Raw genomic sequence first — 15,210 nt, 5'->3', positions numbered from 1 at the left:
TATCTATTTTGTTATAGAAGGTTGGGGATGCAGAACCCAAGGTGAGAGGAGTTAAGAGTCGAAAGCACTCTCAAAGAGGTCTCCAGATTTCAAATTCAGACACCAGCCCCAAGTTGGACCAAGTATTTTCAACATATTACATCCATTTAAACATAATAAGATATGGATTTATCATGTTGGAACTTTTTGACAAGCAGCGAAACAAGACTGTCCTGGCCTTACTTCCAAATTCCATGGCTGATATGGTCATTCTGAATCTGAAACCAACACCGTTCCTATGCAGGTGCAGAAAAGCGGAGGTTTCAGAGGAAAAGGAATTCAGACGATCAAGTCTAGAGACAGAGAGAAGGGAGGAGCACACACAGTGGAAACAAAATAAAAGGGAACCTGGAACCTAAGCAAAAGAGAGATGAAACAGAATCTAATATAATAAAATGGTAAGCCGCGCATGCGCACTTCCTAAGTGTGTGCCGGTTTTCCGTGAGCTGTAGCGACACATAGGAAGTGCGCCTGCGCGGCTTACGATTCTTTGAAAGACGCGGCGGTGGCTGCTCTCATGATCCCCGCCTGCGTCGGACTTCCGACGCAGGCGGGGATCATGAGAGGAGCCACCGCCGCGTCTTTCAACTAAAAAAAAAAAAAAAAAACAAGGCGGATGTCGGCCCGATGGCTGGAGTTCACCGCTGAGTCCGGTGAGGAGTGCTTCCCTCAACAGGAACCATCGGGTCTAATTCAAATACTCCCGGCAGGTCGGGAGGGGGCGGAGCAGGCTCGCAAGCCTGGCGGGGACCGGACAGGAACTAGACTCCCTGCAGGAGCCAGCCTGATGGCTGGAGATCACCGGACTGGACAGGGGGAGCAGGTAAGGGGGTGCTGCAGTACAGGAGGAGCAGGGAAGAGGTGATTCTGGACGGGGGGAGGTAACAGGAAGGGAGGCCTACTGCTGGATAGGGGAAGCAGGGAAGAGGTACTGCTAGACGGGGGGGGGGGGGGGGGAGGAGGTAAAAGGAAGGGAGAAGGGCTCCTGCAAAGGATATGGGGAGCTGGGAATGGGGTGATGCTGAACAGGGGGAGATAAAAGGAGAAAGGCTACTGCTATATAGAGGGAGCAGGGAATGGGTGGGGGGTGCTGCTGGACAGGGAGGAGATAAAAGTAAGGGAGAAGGGCTGCTAGCACCCGTTAATGTAACGGGCTAAACAACTAGTAGAGAATAAAAGAGGTCATAGAAAAAACTTAGGGCTCCTTTTACAAAGGGGCACTAGCGTTTTTAACGCACGTGCTATAGTGTGCGCTAGCTGAAAATCTACCGCCTGCTCAAAATGAGGCGGTAGCGGCTAGCGTGCGTGGAAATTTAGCGTGCATTAAGGCCTTAGCGCGGCTTTGTAAAAGGAGCCCTTAGAAATCAATCTAATCTAATCTACAATTTGTGAGCCGCTCTATGCCAAAATAGTTTCAAGGTGATGTTCAATTTGATAAAAGGCAGAGAAGTAGAGAGGGCAGAGGAGAAAAGTCAGGGAGGGTAGAAGGTCTTCAGGGAGAAGTGGAGAGTAGAATTAGCGATACATGATACATTGGAGATATTGAAATCTCAGTCAAGTAGACTATTGATTGTCAATGACGTGTGTTGCCCCGAAGAGAATCAGACGGGGAGGAGGAAGAAATGTGGGAAAAGATACAATAAATTCATAAGGAATGACTATAAAAATGAAAATAAATCTGAATAAAATAATTAAAAATGGAGGGTTGAAAACATTTTACTGCAGCTACAACTGAACAAGTGGGAAGGCTCAGACTGGCTGCAGCTGTAGACCTGGGAAGTAAAGTTTTTGTTGTTGGGGGGTGGTGGGGTGGTGGGGGGGCAGTAGAGAGCTCCTAACCTTTGTTCACAAAACTTGATACTCTGGTCTTCCAGTCTTCTTATCTCAGCCATTAATTCCCCATTCTACATCTAGATTCAGGACCAGCTCAAGGGAATGTGGCACTCAGAATCAACTTTTTCATTGGTTCCCCTCCCCCACCAATTGGTGAGACCTCATTTAGAATATTGTGGACAATTCTGGAGGCCGCACCTTCAAAAAGATATAAAAAGGATGGAGTCGGTCCAGAGGAAGGCTACTAAAATGGAGGGTGGTCTTCGTGATAAGGCGTATGGGGACAGACTTAAAGATCGCAATCTGTTTACTTTGGAGGAAAGACGGGAAAGGGGAAATATGATAGAGACGTTTAAATACCTGCGTAATGTAAATGCACATGAATCAAGTCTTTTTCATTTGAAAGGAAACTCTGCAATGAGAGGACATAGGATGAAGTTAAGAGGTGATAAGCTCCGGAGTAATCAGGAAATACTTTTTTACAGAAAGGGTGGTAGATGTGTAGAACAGTCTCCCGGAAGAGGTGGTGGACACAGAGACTGTGTCTGATTTCAAGAAATCCTGGGATAGGCACATGGGATCTCTTGGAGAGAGGAAGAGATAGTGGTTGCTGTGGATGGGCCATTTGGCCTTTATCTGCTATCAGGTTTCTATGATAAGCATTCCATTTAAAAAGAGAACTAAAGTGACCAAATGTGAATAAGAAGTGCTCAGGAAGAGGGAAGATAATTCCACACCATTTCTGTAATCAGAGGAAAATTGTCCATAGTGTTCAAGGCTGCATTGACAGCAAAACCCATCAGCAACAGAATGAAGACTGTTAATGTGTCACAGGAGAGTCACTTGTGCTCTGGGGACCATGTGAGACCAGAAATGAAATCAGGTAAAGGCAAATTCTATACATCAGACGCTCCCACCTACATATGTGTTAGGGATTCTCAACCCAACCGACACGACACTCTTATCCACTCAGGTTTTCAAGATACCCATGATGAATAGAATGGAGGTAGCATATGCAAATTTAACTTATGCATATTCATTGTCAGTATCTGTAAACTTTACTTTCACATGTTATTTGCTGTGGCTCACAAAACTATGGATTGAAATACAGTAAAACCTTGGATTGCAAGTAACTTGGTTTGCAAGTGTTTTGCAAGACAAGCAAAACATTTTATTAAATTTTAACTTGATATGCAAGCAATGTCTTGCAATATAAGTACATACAGTATACACGCGTCACATCATCACAACTGAGCCGATGGTTCTTCTCTCTCTGACGCTGCGGGAGTGTCGTGACTGCTCTAAATGAGCGAGGTCTTGCGATACGAGTACATATGGTATACATGCGTCACATCAACATAACTGAGCCGATGGTTCTTCTCTCTCTGACGCTGCGGGAGTGTCGTGACTGTTCTAAACGAGCGAGGTCTTGCGATACGAGTACATGGTATACACGTGTCACATCATCACAACTGAGCCGATGGTTCTTCTCTCTCTGACGCTGTGGGAGTGTCGTGACTGCTCTAAATGAGCGAGGTCTTGCGATACGAGTACATACAGTATACACGCGTCACATCATCACAACTGAGCCGATGGTTCTTCTCTCTCTGACGCTGTGGGAGTGTCGTGACTGCTCTAAATGAGCGAGGTCTTGCGATACGAGTACATATGGTATACATGCGTCACATCAACATAACTGAGCCGATGGTTCTTCTCTCTCTGACGCTGCGGGAGTGTCGTGACTGTTCTAAACGAGCGAGGTCTTGCGATATGAGTACATGGTATACACGTGTCACATCATCACAACTGAGCCGATGGTTCTTCTCTCTCTGACGCTGTGGGAGTGTCGTGACTGCTCTAAATGAGCGAGGTCTTGCGATACGAGTACATATGGTATACATGCGTCACATCAACATAACTGAGCCGATGGTTCTTCTCTCTCTGACGCTGCGGGAGTGTCGTGACTGTTCTAAACGAGCGAGGTCTTGCGATACGAGTACATGGTATACACGTGTCACATCATCACAACTGAGCCGATGGTTCTTCTCTCTCTGACACTGCAAGAGTGTAGTGACTGTTCTAAACGAGCGAGGTCTTGCAATACAAGTATGTATAGTATTTTGTATTAAAGTTTTGGGGTTGTGGAACGAATCGTCTGAGTTTCCATTATTTCCTATGGGGAAATTTGCTTTGATTACAAGCATACTTCTGGAACGAATTATGCTCGCAAATCAAAGTTTTATTGTATCGGAGAGACTTGTTTGAAGTTGAGTGAATTCCCTGACGCAGCGGCATTACAAGCCGTGGAAAGCTGTCAGCATCGGATTTCTCAAAACAGTTAAAAAAGTTCCGGGATCAGGAATGGTGCTTCATAGCCCTAAAAGGATCACAGCAAGTATTTTGACTTAAATAATAAACATGTTTAAACTATGAAAAGGATGATAAGATGAACTAATTTGGTGATGATAGCTAAAGATTTTTTGAAATGTTGAGCACCAGAGGGGGGGGGTGTTTATGCCGATGAAACAAAGAAAGGGAACTTGGAGAAATTCTCTGTGAGACTCCCAGTGGAACTCAGGCTTTTCCTACCCTCAGACTCTATCTATATTTGATTACATTACATCACATTTCTAGACCGCAAAACCTCTCGGATCGAAGCGGTTTACAAGAAATAAGAGACTGGACAACCCCCAGTGACCTACAGAGCAATCATACACACATTTAATTTCCAAGAAACCTCACAAATAGAGTCGATTTTGATGGCCATAATAACACGAATATTCTATGTAAAAAAAAGTGTGGTTACAAGTGGATCGATTTTTCATGCCATCAAAATTGGCAAAGACTAGGGGACCCTTGGTGAAACTGCAGGGAAATACTTTTAAAACCAATAGGAGGGCATTTTTTTTTTCACTTAGAGACTAGTTAAGCTCTGGAACACGTTCCAAGTTTCCAAGTTTATTTAAAATTTCTTATACCGCTCATCAGACTTCTGAGTAGTGTACAATAATAAAATCTATCATCATACATAAAAATCAATGTTAAAAACTTAACAACAGGTGATGACAGGGGGAGTTAGTATAAAAGACAAGAAACCAAGACAAACAGGAACAAAAGGCAAAAGGTTGTGGTAAGAGCGGATAGTGTAGCTGGTTTTAAGAAAGGTTTGGACAAGTTCCTGGAGAAAAAGTCCATGGTCTTTTATTGAGAAAGACACGGGGGAAGCTTCTGCTTGCCCTGGATCGGTAGCATGGAATGTTGCTATTCATTGGGGTTCCGGAATCTTTTGTTACTTTTTGGGATTTCAGAATCTTGCTGTTCTTTATGATTCTGAATGGAATGTTGCTACTCTTTAGGGTTCCGGAATCTTTTGTTACTCTTTGGGATTCTGGAATCTTGCTATTCTTTAGGATTCTGAATGGAATGTTGATACTCTTTGGGGTTCCGGAATCTTTTGTTACTCTTTGGGATTCTGGAATCTTGCTATTCTTTAGGATTCTGAATGGAATGTTGCTACTCTTTGGGGTTCCGGAATCTTTTGTTACTCTTTGGGATTCCGGAATCTTGCTATTCTTTAGGACTCTGAATGGAATGTTGATATTGTTTGGGTTTTAGCCAGGTACTAGGGACCTGGATTAGCCACTATGAGAACGGGCTACTGGGCTTGATGGACCATTGGTCTGACCCAGTGAGGCTATTCTTATGATTGAAGACTTTGGTAGGTGATTTCTCCTATTTTGGAGTTGGTACACAGAGCGATTTTTTTTTTCCTACTATCCACTGTTGAATGATTTAGAATAATGATATACATATACACCCAAATGTCAGTATTCTGCCTAAGCATGTAACCTACACAGTGTATATTTGCAAAGGGGACTGTGATCCCTGTTGTTCGTCTGAAGGGCTAAAGAGGATTGGAAATAAAGTTGGTAAAAATCTCCAGGTAGTTGTAAATCAAGGCATTGAATCCTAAAAGAGGACACTTGAATTGAGCTGGAAGTTCACAGAAGCAGGTTAAAGAGAGAATAAATTTATGTATGTCATCACTTTGCACAATCAGCTGTAAAGCGAGCAAAGGAATTATGGGAACTAAATCAGTAAACGGAGTAGGTGAGAGATTTGTTGAAGTCTATGATAGTTAGGGTCATCCATCAGTGAGAGCTGAGCCCCATCCGTGCCGTATACACTGGAGACAAAGGCAGAGGCAGGAGCAGACCGATGTAAAAATAAATGTGACAAAGAATTATCCTGCTTACTTTAGAGGTTAGCCAGGAAAACCTATGACTTTCAAAAAAAAAAAAAATCCTTCCCATGTTAAATTTGTCCTCCCAAATTCTTGGGGTGCATACGTTTTCCTGGCCAGAGAAGGGGGCATTTCCATAATGGGCTTTGGATTTAGCTGGTCAACAAATCCCATTCCCTTATGCAAAGGAATTCCTACCCCACCAGGGGTCCCCCCAACCCCATGTTATCAGGGCACCCTGAGGTTGTGGGTTCAAACCCTGCACAGCTCCTTGCGACCCTGAGCAAGTCACTTAATCCTCCACATTAGATATACTGTGAGGCCACTGGGACAGACAGGGAAAATGCTTGTAAACCACTTTGAGTGTTGTTATAAAAAGGCGGTATACGAGTCCCAATCCCTTTCCCTGATGTCATAATGCCTGGCAGAAACCCAAAGAGTAGCAACATTCCAGAGCTGAGATTGTGATGTCATAATGCCTCATTCCACCAATGCCTAAGAGCCAAACTCATCAGTGATGTCACAATGGCTTCATTGTTCTATACTTGGCTCACTTCTGACATTGTATTGGAGGAGAGTCTGGCTATAGCCTCACCCCTCCTGAGGTTGTGGGTTCCAACCCCATGCTGAGCCTGGGCAAGTCACTTAATTTTCCACTGCCCCAGGTACAGAGAGGGAAAATGCTTCAAGTACCTGTATGTAAACCACTTTGAGTGTGATTGTATAACTACAAAAATGCAGTATACAAGTCCCAAGTGTGTTCCCAGGTTAATGGAGGATTAAGTGGCTTGCCCAGGAGAGCATTGCGATTCAATCCCACAACTTCAGGGCACTGAGGCAGCAGATCTACCACTAGGCCACCCCATGTCTCACCTCATGGCAAAAAAGTTCTTTAAAACCAGAAACGGGGCTTCTTTTCTTGCTGGGGTTCTCGCTTTTTGAAATAAAGCTCCAACGGAAGGAAAGCACCGTTTGTTACTTTCCCTGCTGAAAACGACCATGCTCCTTCTGACCCTAATTGCGGGAAGGATGCATTAGCTCTACCAGCCTTTGATATCATTTATTGCTAACTGTTCTTGATAAATTATACTTGGCAATTTTAATGCCATTACTCAGAACAAGACCTGTTTTCGTGGATGTCCTTTGAACCATGAAACTCAACTTACATGAAGCTTTTAGAAATGCAATCCAAGACCCAGAGGTTCAAAGAAGAGAAAATGAACAAAAAACCCCAACTTCACTAGAGGTGAACTGGGACATCATAGCATATGCTAAACACTGAAAGAGCCATTCTATACCAGGGACCCTATACTTTCCACCCCTCATGCATGTGGGTGTGAATATGAGGTGGAGAGTGGTTAAGGCTACAGCCTCAGCACACTAGGGTTGGGGGTTCAAACCCACGCTGCTCCTTGTGACCCTAGGAAAGTCACTCAAACCCCCCATTGCCCCAGGTACATTAGATAGATTGTGAGCCCACCAGGATAGACAGGGAAAAATTCATGTAAACTGTTCTCAGTGCCTCTGGGAGAACAGTATAAAAAATTGAATAACTAATAGTGTGAAAAGTTTCTGGCTCTGGTGACTGGAGCTGGTATTGTGATGTCATAATGCCTCATTCCACCAATGCCTAAGAGCCAACCTCATCAGTGATGTCACAATGGCTGGATTGTCCTAGACTTGGCTCATTTTTACTATATCTTGATTTTTAGAGGCTGCAGCCACTGGGACAGGGAAAATGCTTAGGTAAACCATTCTGAGCTCTCCTGGGAGAACAGTAAAGAAAAATAAATAAATACGGGTATTTTCACAGGTAAATTCTTCAACAAAGATCAATACAAGATAGTAGTACAATCCCTAGTACTAAGTATTGTAGATTACTGTAACAGCCTATACCTATCATGCCCAAACTACATGATAAAACAATTACAGACAGTTCAGAACACAGCCCTCAGAATCATCTACTCACTCGGCAAATATGACCACATCACCAAAGCATACCTAGACTCACACTGGCTACCAATAAAAGCAAGATCCCAGTTCAAATTCTATTGTCTACTATACAAAGTAATACATGGAACAGCCCCCAGCTACCTAAATAACAGACTACACCGTAACCTCTCACACAGACTAAGGAGAACTCAGAGCCTATTCACTCACCCCCCTCTCAAAGGAACACGACGAAAGAAACTATACGACAGCCTTTTAGCGACACAGGCAGCAAAGATCGATACTACCATCACCAATCTACTGACCAAATCTACAGACATTAAAGTATTCCGAAAAGAAATCAAAACTCATCTCTTCAAAAAACACTTCCCATCATCATAACCTCACAAAAGTATTAGAAAATGTTCTCACGACCACCTCCATCACCACCACCAGCAATACCCTGAATCCGAACAGTATTATCTCTATTCGTCTAAACAACCTATCACTATCCCTCCTGCTATCAATTTCTCCTGGAAAAGTCCAGACTAACAATTGTAACTGGACACACTCTTGATTACATGTACTGCAATGCTACTGGAAATGTCCAGTCCTCTAACTTGTAATCCGCTTAGAACCGCAAGGCACAAGCGGAATAGAAATCACTAATGTAATGTAATGTAATGTAATGTACAATAACCTTTGCTTTAGACTGAGGGAAACAATGTAACTTTTTTTTTTTTAATAGCTCCTTTAAAAAAAAAAAAAAAAAAGGGATATTTTTTAAATGCTTTGGAGATTCCTTGAGCTGGGTACAGCCTTGATTGAGTTGAACTGCCAAGCAGGAATACCGGTCGGAAAGATCCCGGATGAAGCAGTTCTGCTGAGTTCTAGAATTTTCTGCCTGTGAGCCACTGTTACCTTTCCTGAGAGGCTGTAATACGTAAGGCATCCATTATTTGATGCTTTTTGTGGCAATGGGATTATAATTTTAAATAGGTACTGATGTGCTGTTCCATTTGAATGGATGTTTTCGCCTTTTTTTTTTCTCTTGCGAGGCTGGTGTTAGCCCTCATAATGGGTTTTATTAAAAAAAAAAAAAAAAAAAAGTTAGCTTTTTAATGGTCTTTTTCTTTGAGCCATGTCTCTGTTTTGGGGGTGGGCGGAATTATATAGCCCAGCAGTGGGCCGTAGTTCTTTCTCTTTCACAAGTGGTATGGTGGACAGGCTTATGTGTGTATCTGTTATGCATATATTTCAGGGGCAGACTGACCATTGGAACAATATGGCAGCACCTGGGGTGCTCTGCGGGTCTCCCACCCCCTACACAGTGACCTTCGAACTCTCTTAGTATCAGCCAGAGGAATGGTCTCACACACAGGCGCATTAGGTCACCTGATCAATTATTATCATCTAATATAATAAAACGCTAAGCGCGCATGCGCACTCATACCCCGTGCTTCCCTGATTCCCTGATCTGTCGCGCTGTGCCGTCAAGAGTGCGCATGCGCGCTTACTACGTCACCAGGACGCCACCATCTCTCTCTGGCAGCGGGCTTGAACACTTCCAATTACCTGACAAAGTTCATTTTTTAGTTCAAGCCGCCGCTCCTCTCTCGAACTGCACCAGGTGGGGATCGAGAGAGGAGCTGCGGCGTCGGCTTTGAACTAAAAAATGAACTTTGAAAGCGGGCCGGGGACTGCAGCCAGACACCGATCGCCTCCACGAGTGAAGTGAGGAGCCGGCCCGGGCGGCGCAACGTCCATGCCCGACCCCGGCTCTGCCTAGCGCTGGCTGCGGTTCTCTGGTGGAAGTTTCGATGCCGTCTGTAATATGAAGAAGTAAACCTAAAGAAAAAACCCCAAGTAGAAGAATAAACTAGATGGGTAAACCATGTTCTCTTTAGACATGTGGAATTAAACACTACTTTGCCTTAGTTGTACAGCTGATTATACTTCCACAACTTGACTACTGCAACTCCATCTACATGGGCATCAACACCACTCTGATTCACAAAATGCAACTCATCCAAAACACCGCTGTCAGACTAATCTTCAACCTGAGACAATATGACTCGATTACAGCCTTCATCAGGCAACTGCACTGGTTACCCATCCCGTCACGAATAACCTTCAAAACTTCATGCATCATTCTCCGTATACTTTACGGAAACTCCGCGGCTCCTCTCATCCAATTCTTTCTCCAAGGCATGGTCTACTTCCCACAGAACCCTCAACAGAATACTTCTAAATCTCCCTTCCACAAAAAATCTGCAATACAAACGTGTTTTCCACTCCATGCTCACCCTTCTAGGCGTAAAAACTTGGAATGACCTTACTGAAATGATCAGGACGGAACCTAACCACACCAAATTCTGGAAGAAACTGAAAACTCAAATATTTGACACCTAATCACTTGTATCCTCTTCTCCTCCTGTATTTTCCTGCCCTCCATTGTCCTCCCTACCCTCTTCTAACCCCTTCCTCTGTAATGTCGCCAAGACCTTGTATAAGTATGTGCAACGCACAAATGGAAGAAATAAATAAACTGGACTCTTTGGCTCTCAGTGTCCTAACTTTTGGTGGACTTTATAGAATCAGGGCCTTTATCTCACCATTTATAAAGGATGCATTTTAACGATTCCCCTTCTGCAGCCTTATTCCCTTCCTCCAGGAAATGGCTTTGCTCCTTTCAAGTAAAAACAAGTTATATGTATGTAATTTTAGCTAACCATTGAAAAACACTTTTATAAAAATATATTTCTGCTTGCAAAGCACTGTTTTAGCCATGGAAATGTCTTTAAAATGTCCTCTAATACAAGTCATGGTATGCATATGTTAGAAATAGGAACCAGGAGCTAGCAAAGGATATTAACATTGACAGATCAACTTATACCCTGAATCATCTTGAATTTTATGATCTTTTACATCTGCAGTTGAAACATGTCATTTTGAGAATCAGGCCCAGTATACCAGGAAACAAAAGATAGTAATGATCTCAGAAATTAAGCATATTTATTGAAAATGTTTTCCAAAAATAATGTGCAGATATACTAAAATGCAAGATGATAAACCAAAGTGCTTAACTTATGCACTTATACCTAAGTGAATTACAAAAGGAAAAAAGCAAACATTGGTGAGGAGGAGAGAAAGCGCTTCCTTCAGATGTAGTTAAATAAATGGGCCAGGACATTATATACTATAACATTATAAAAAGAGGTCATTATATAGATAGTATTGAGATGGCATTTGACTGCTCTGTGATGTGAACAGTAAGGCAGCCAGATGCTGAGTACAAGATGCCAAGGTAAATTGCTCTGAGGATTTTGCATTGCTTTGTGTTATAAGTGTATATTGTGGTGCTTTGGATAAGTGATTCAGGAAATAGATGTGGCTGCCCGTTATCTGATTATGTAGCATTGCTTTGGGAATATCTGTACTGATGCAACATCATACCTTTTCTTCATTTGAAAATTCTGCATTTTAAGCAGGCTCTGAGCTTGGTTCCAAATGATATTAAATGAAATGGATTTTGTAAAAGCCAACTGCAAATCTAAGCCAGGGAAAGCTCCAAGCACACACTGACTGCTATAGTGACTTATCAATTACCATTTCCAGCCAAACAAATCAGGACCAGGGAGAGCTCCAAGCACACTCTAGCTCAGTGGTCTCAAACCCGCAGCCCAAGGGCCACATGCGGTCCGCCAGGCACTAGTTTGAGGCCCTCGGTATGTTTATCATAATCACAAAAATAAAATAAAAGTTTCTCGATCATATGTCTCTTTAGCTAGAAATGACAATATTATTATTAAGACTTAGCCAAAAGGAAAGATTTATAAACTATAAAGAGTTTTAGCTCATGTAAAATTGTCATTTCTTTAATAAGACATTAACTATTTTTTTCTGAGGCCCTCCGAGTACCTTCAAATCCAAAATGTGGCCCAGCAAAGGGTTTGAGTTTGAGACCACTGCTATAGCTCTTTGGTAGGAAGGAATTCCCCAGTACAATGGTACCTTAGAATCCGAACGTAATCCATTCCAGAACCCTGTTCGAGTTCCAAAACGTTTGAGTTCCAAGACAATTTTTTCCCATTGAAAATAATAGAAACTGGATGAATCCATTCCTTGGTCCCACAAACTCAGGCAGCAAGATCGGGACCTCCACCGGCAAAGACAGCAAGATCAGGATGCCCACCAGCAGAGACAGCAAGATTGGAACCTCCACCAGCAAAGACAGCAAGATTAGGATGCCCACCAGCAGAGACAGCAAGATCGGAACCCCCACCGGCATAGGCAGCAAGATTGAGACCCCCACCGGCTTAGGCAGCAAGATCGGGACTCCCACCAGCATAGGCAGCAAGATCGGGATGCCCACCAGCAGAGACAGCAAGATCAGGACCACCACCGGCATAGGCAGCAAGATTGGGACCTCCACCGGCAAAGACAGCAAGATTGGGATGCTCACCAGCAGAGACAGTAAGATCAGAACCTCCACCAGCAAAGACAGCAAGATTGGAACCCCCACCGGCATAGGCACAAGATCGGGACCTCCACCGGCAAAGACAGCAAGATTGGGATGCTCCCAAGCAGAGACAGCAAGATCGGGACCTCCACCGGCAAAGACAGCAAGATCAGGATGCCCACCAACAGAGACAGCAAGATCGGAACCCCCATCGGCATAGGCACAAGATTGGGACCTCCACCAGCAAAGACAGCAAGATTGGGATGCCCACCAGCAGAGACAGCAAGATCGGAACCCCCACTGGCATAGGCAGCAAGATCGGGATCTCCACCGGCAAAGACAGCAAGATCGGGACCTCCACCGGCAAAGACAGCAAGATTGGGATGCTCACCAGCAGAGACAGCAAGATCGGGACCTCCACCGGCAAAGACAGCAAGATCAGGATGCCCACCAGCAGAGACAGCAAGATCGGAACCCCCACCGGCATAGGCACAAGATCGGGACCTCCACCAGCAAAGACAGCAAGATTGGGATGCCCACCAGCAGAGACAGCAAGATCGGAACCCCCACTGGCATAGGTAGCAAGATCGGGATCTCCACCGGCAAACACAGCAAGATTGGCAACAGCAACTGCTAGTGGTCTTCAGCCCAAAGCTTCCCTCCCAGGCGGAAACAGGAAGCTGCGTCAGAGGGGAAGCTTTGGGCTGAGCACCACTTGCAGTTTGGATTCCAAAGCAGTGTTCAGATTTCGGGGCAAAAATTAAGGAAAAAAAAGTTCGGATTCCAAGCCGTTCCAGTTCTGGGGCGTTCGGATTAACATTTCCAGCAAAACAAACCAGGAAGAGCTCCATTCACAAGCTCCCCTTAATTCTATATACTTGCGCACCCCAATTTCTGCACAGTAGTTTATAGAATTATGTCAGTTGTACACAAAGCTGCTACTTGCCAACCAGGACATGTGGTCAAATATCTTCCTCCATGGGCTTATTATTTATTTCTTGATTGATTGATTATTGATTTATCTGTTTAAAAACCTCCTTATATTCCACTTATACCTAAGTGAATTACAAAAACAAACATAATCATGAGATTAAATCACCCAAAATCAAGTATAAAACACAATAAAACAATATACAGATAACAATTCCATGAAATCACTGTTTCTTAATCACATCACTCTTGGTCTCTTAAGGTTCCACACTAGTGCGAGACTGCTCTCGTTCCTAAAGGAGATGGTGGCTATCTCACGTCCCTCAAAGAATTGATCCAAGATCTTTTTATATTGCCTATTCCCAGCTTGTTTCTTTTTTGTATTTATTTATTTATGCCATTTTTCAGTTTTACAAGCATATACTTGGCTTGTTACAGATCAAGGAATATAAATTTATAGATACAAAATATAAAGAAAATATAAGTCTTATTTAGTCCACAAAATTAAACACCGAAGCAGTTATCAACCTAATATAAGAGAGATGGCAATAGATACACCTTCCTACAGCTGCTGACAAATCATATATCATCAGGTACGGTTATCATCCTTTCTTTCGAATAAATTCTATAAGTTGTTTAGGCTCAAAAAACAGACAGTTTTTATTCTGATAGGTAACAAAACAGAAATGTTGCCCCCAGAGCCAGAACTCTGGGCTAGAGAGCTGCACGGGAACGGGGATGACGGGAATCCCGCGGGACCCGTGGGGATCCCGCGGGTTCCCCCTTTGGGTCACGGGGATCCCGTGGGGATGCCCCCTAGGGTCACGGGGATCCCGTGGGGACGCCCCCTAGGGTCGCGGGGATCCCGTGGGGACGCCTCCGAGGGTCGCGGGGTTCCTGCGGGGTTGGATCGCAGTGCACTCGAGCCGCGAGGGTAGTCTCCTCCTCCTTACCTGCCCTGTCGCAGCACACAGCCGAACGGAAGTCTTCCCGATGTCAGCGCTGACGTCGGAGGGAGGGCTTAAGCAAAGCCCTCCCTTCCTCCGACGTCAGCGCTGACATCGGGAAGACTTCCGGTCGGCTGTGTGCGGCAGGGCAGGTAGGAAGACGGCAATGGCGTACGAAAGAGGGGGGGAGGGGTGGTCCGCCCCGGAGAATGTGCACAGCCGGTCAGGTCCCCCGATCGACCGACAAAAGGCCCGGCCGACAAATCTCCCTGCCCTGTAGCCGCAAATCTAAATTACCTCTTACAGCAGCTTCACTACTCCAGCTGCTGTAAGAAGGTAATTTAGATTCGCGGCTACAGGACAGGGAGATTTGTCTGACCGGGCCTGTTCTGTTGTCGGTCGAGTGCGGAAGCGCCACAAAGGTAAGGGGCAGGGAGGGAGGAAAGGTGGAGTGGAGAAGAAAAGACGCTTAAGGGGGGAGAAGGCCGCTGAAAGCACTGGGGAAGACAAAGGGGTGGAGAAGGATGCTGAAAGGACATGGGGTAAATGGGAGGAGGGGGGGGGAAGGATGCTGAAAGCACATGGGGAAGACAGAGGGGTGGAGAATGCCACTGAAAGGACATGGGGAAAACAGGGGGGGGGGAGAAGGCCGCTGAAAGGACATGGGGAAAACAGGGGTGGAGAAGGATGCTGAAAGGACATGGGGAAAACAGGGGGGGGGGAGAAGGCCACTGAAAGGACATGGGGAAGACAGAGGGGGGAGAAGGCCACTGAAAGGACATGGGGAAGACAGAGGGGGGAGAAGGACGCTGAAAGGACATGGGGAA

Source organism: Geotrypetes seraphini, chromosome 5 (assembly GCF_902459505.1).
Source record: "Geotrypetes seraphini chromosome 5, aGeoSer1.1, whole genome shotgun sequence".
Taxonomy (NCBI): domain Eukaryota; kingdom Metazoa; phylum Chordata; class Amphibia; order Gymnophiona; family Dermophiidae; genus Geotrypetes; species Geotrypetes seraphini.
Note: the sequence above shows the minus strand (reverse complement) of the source record.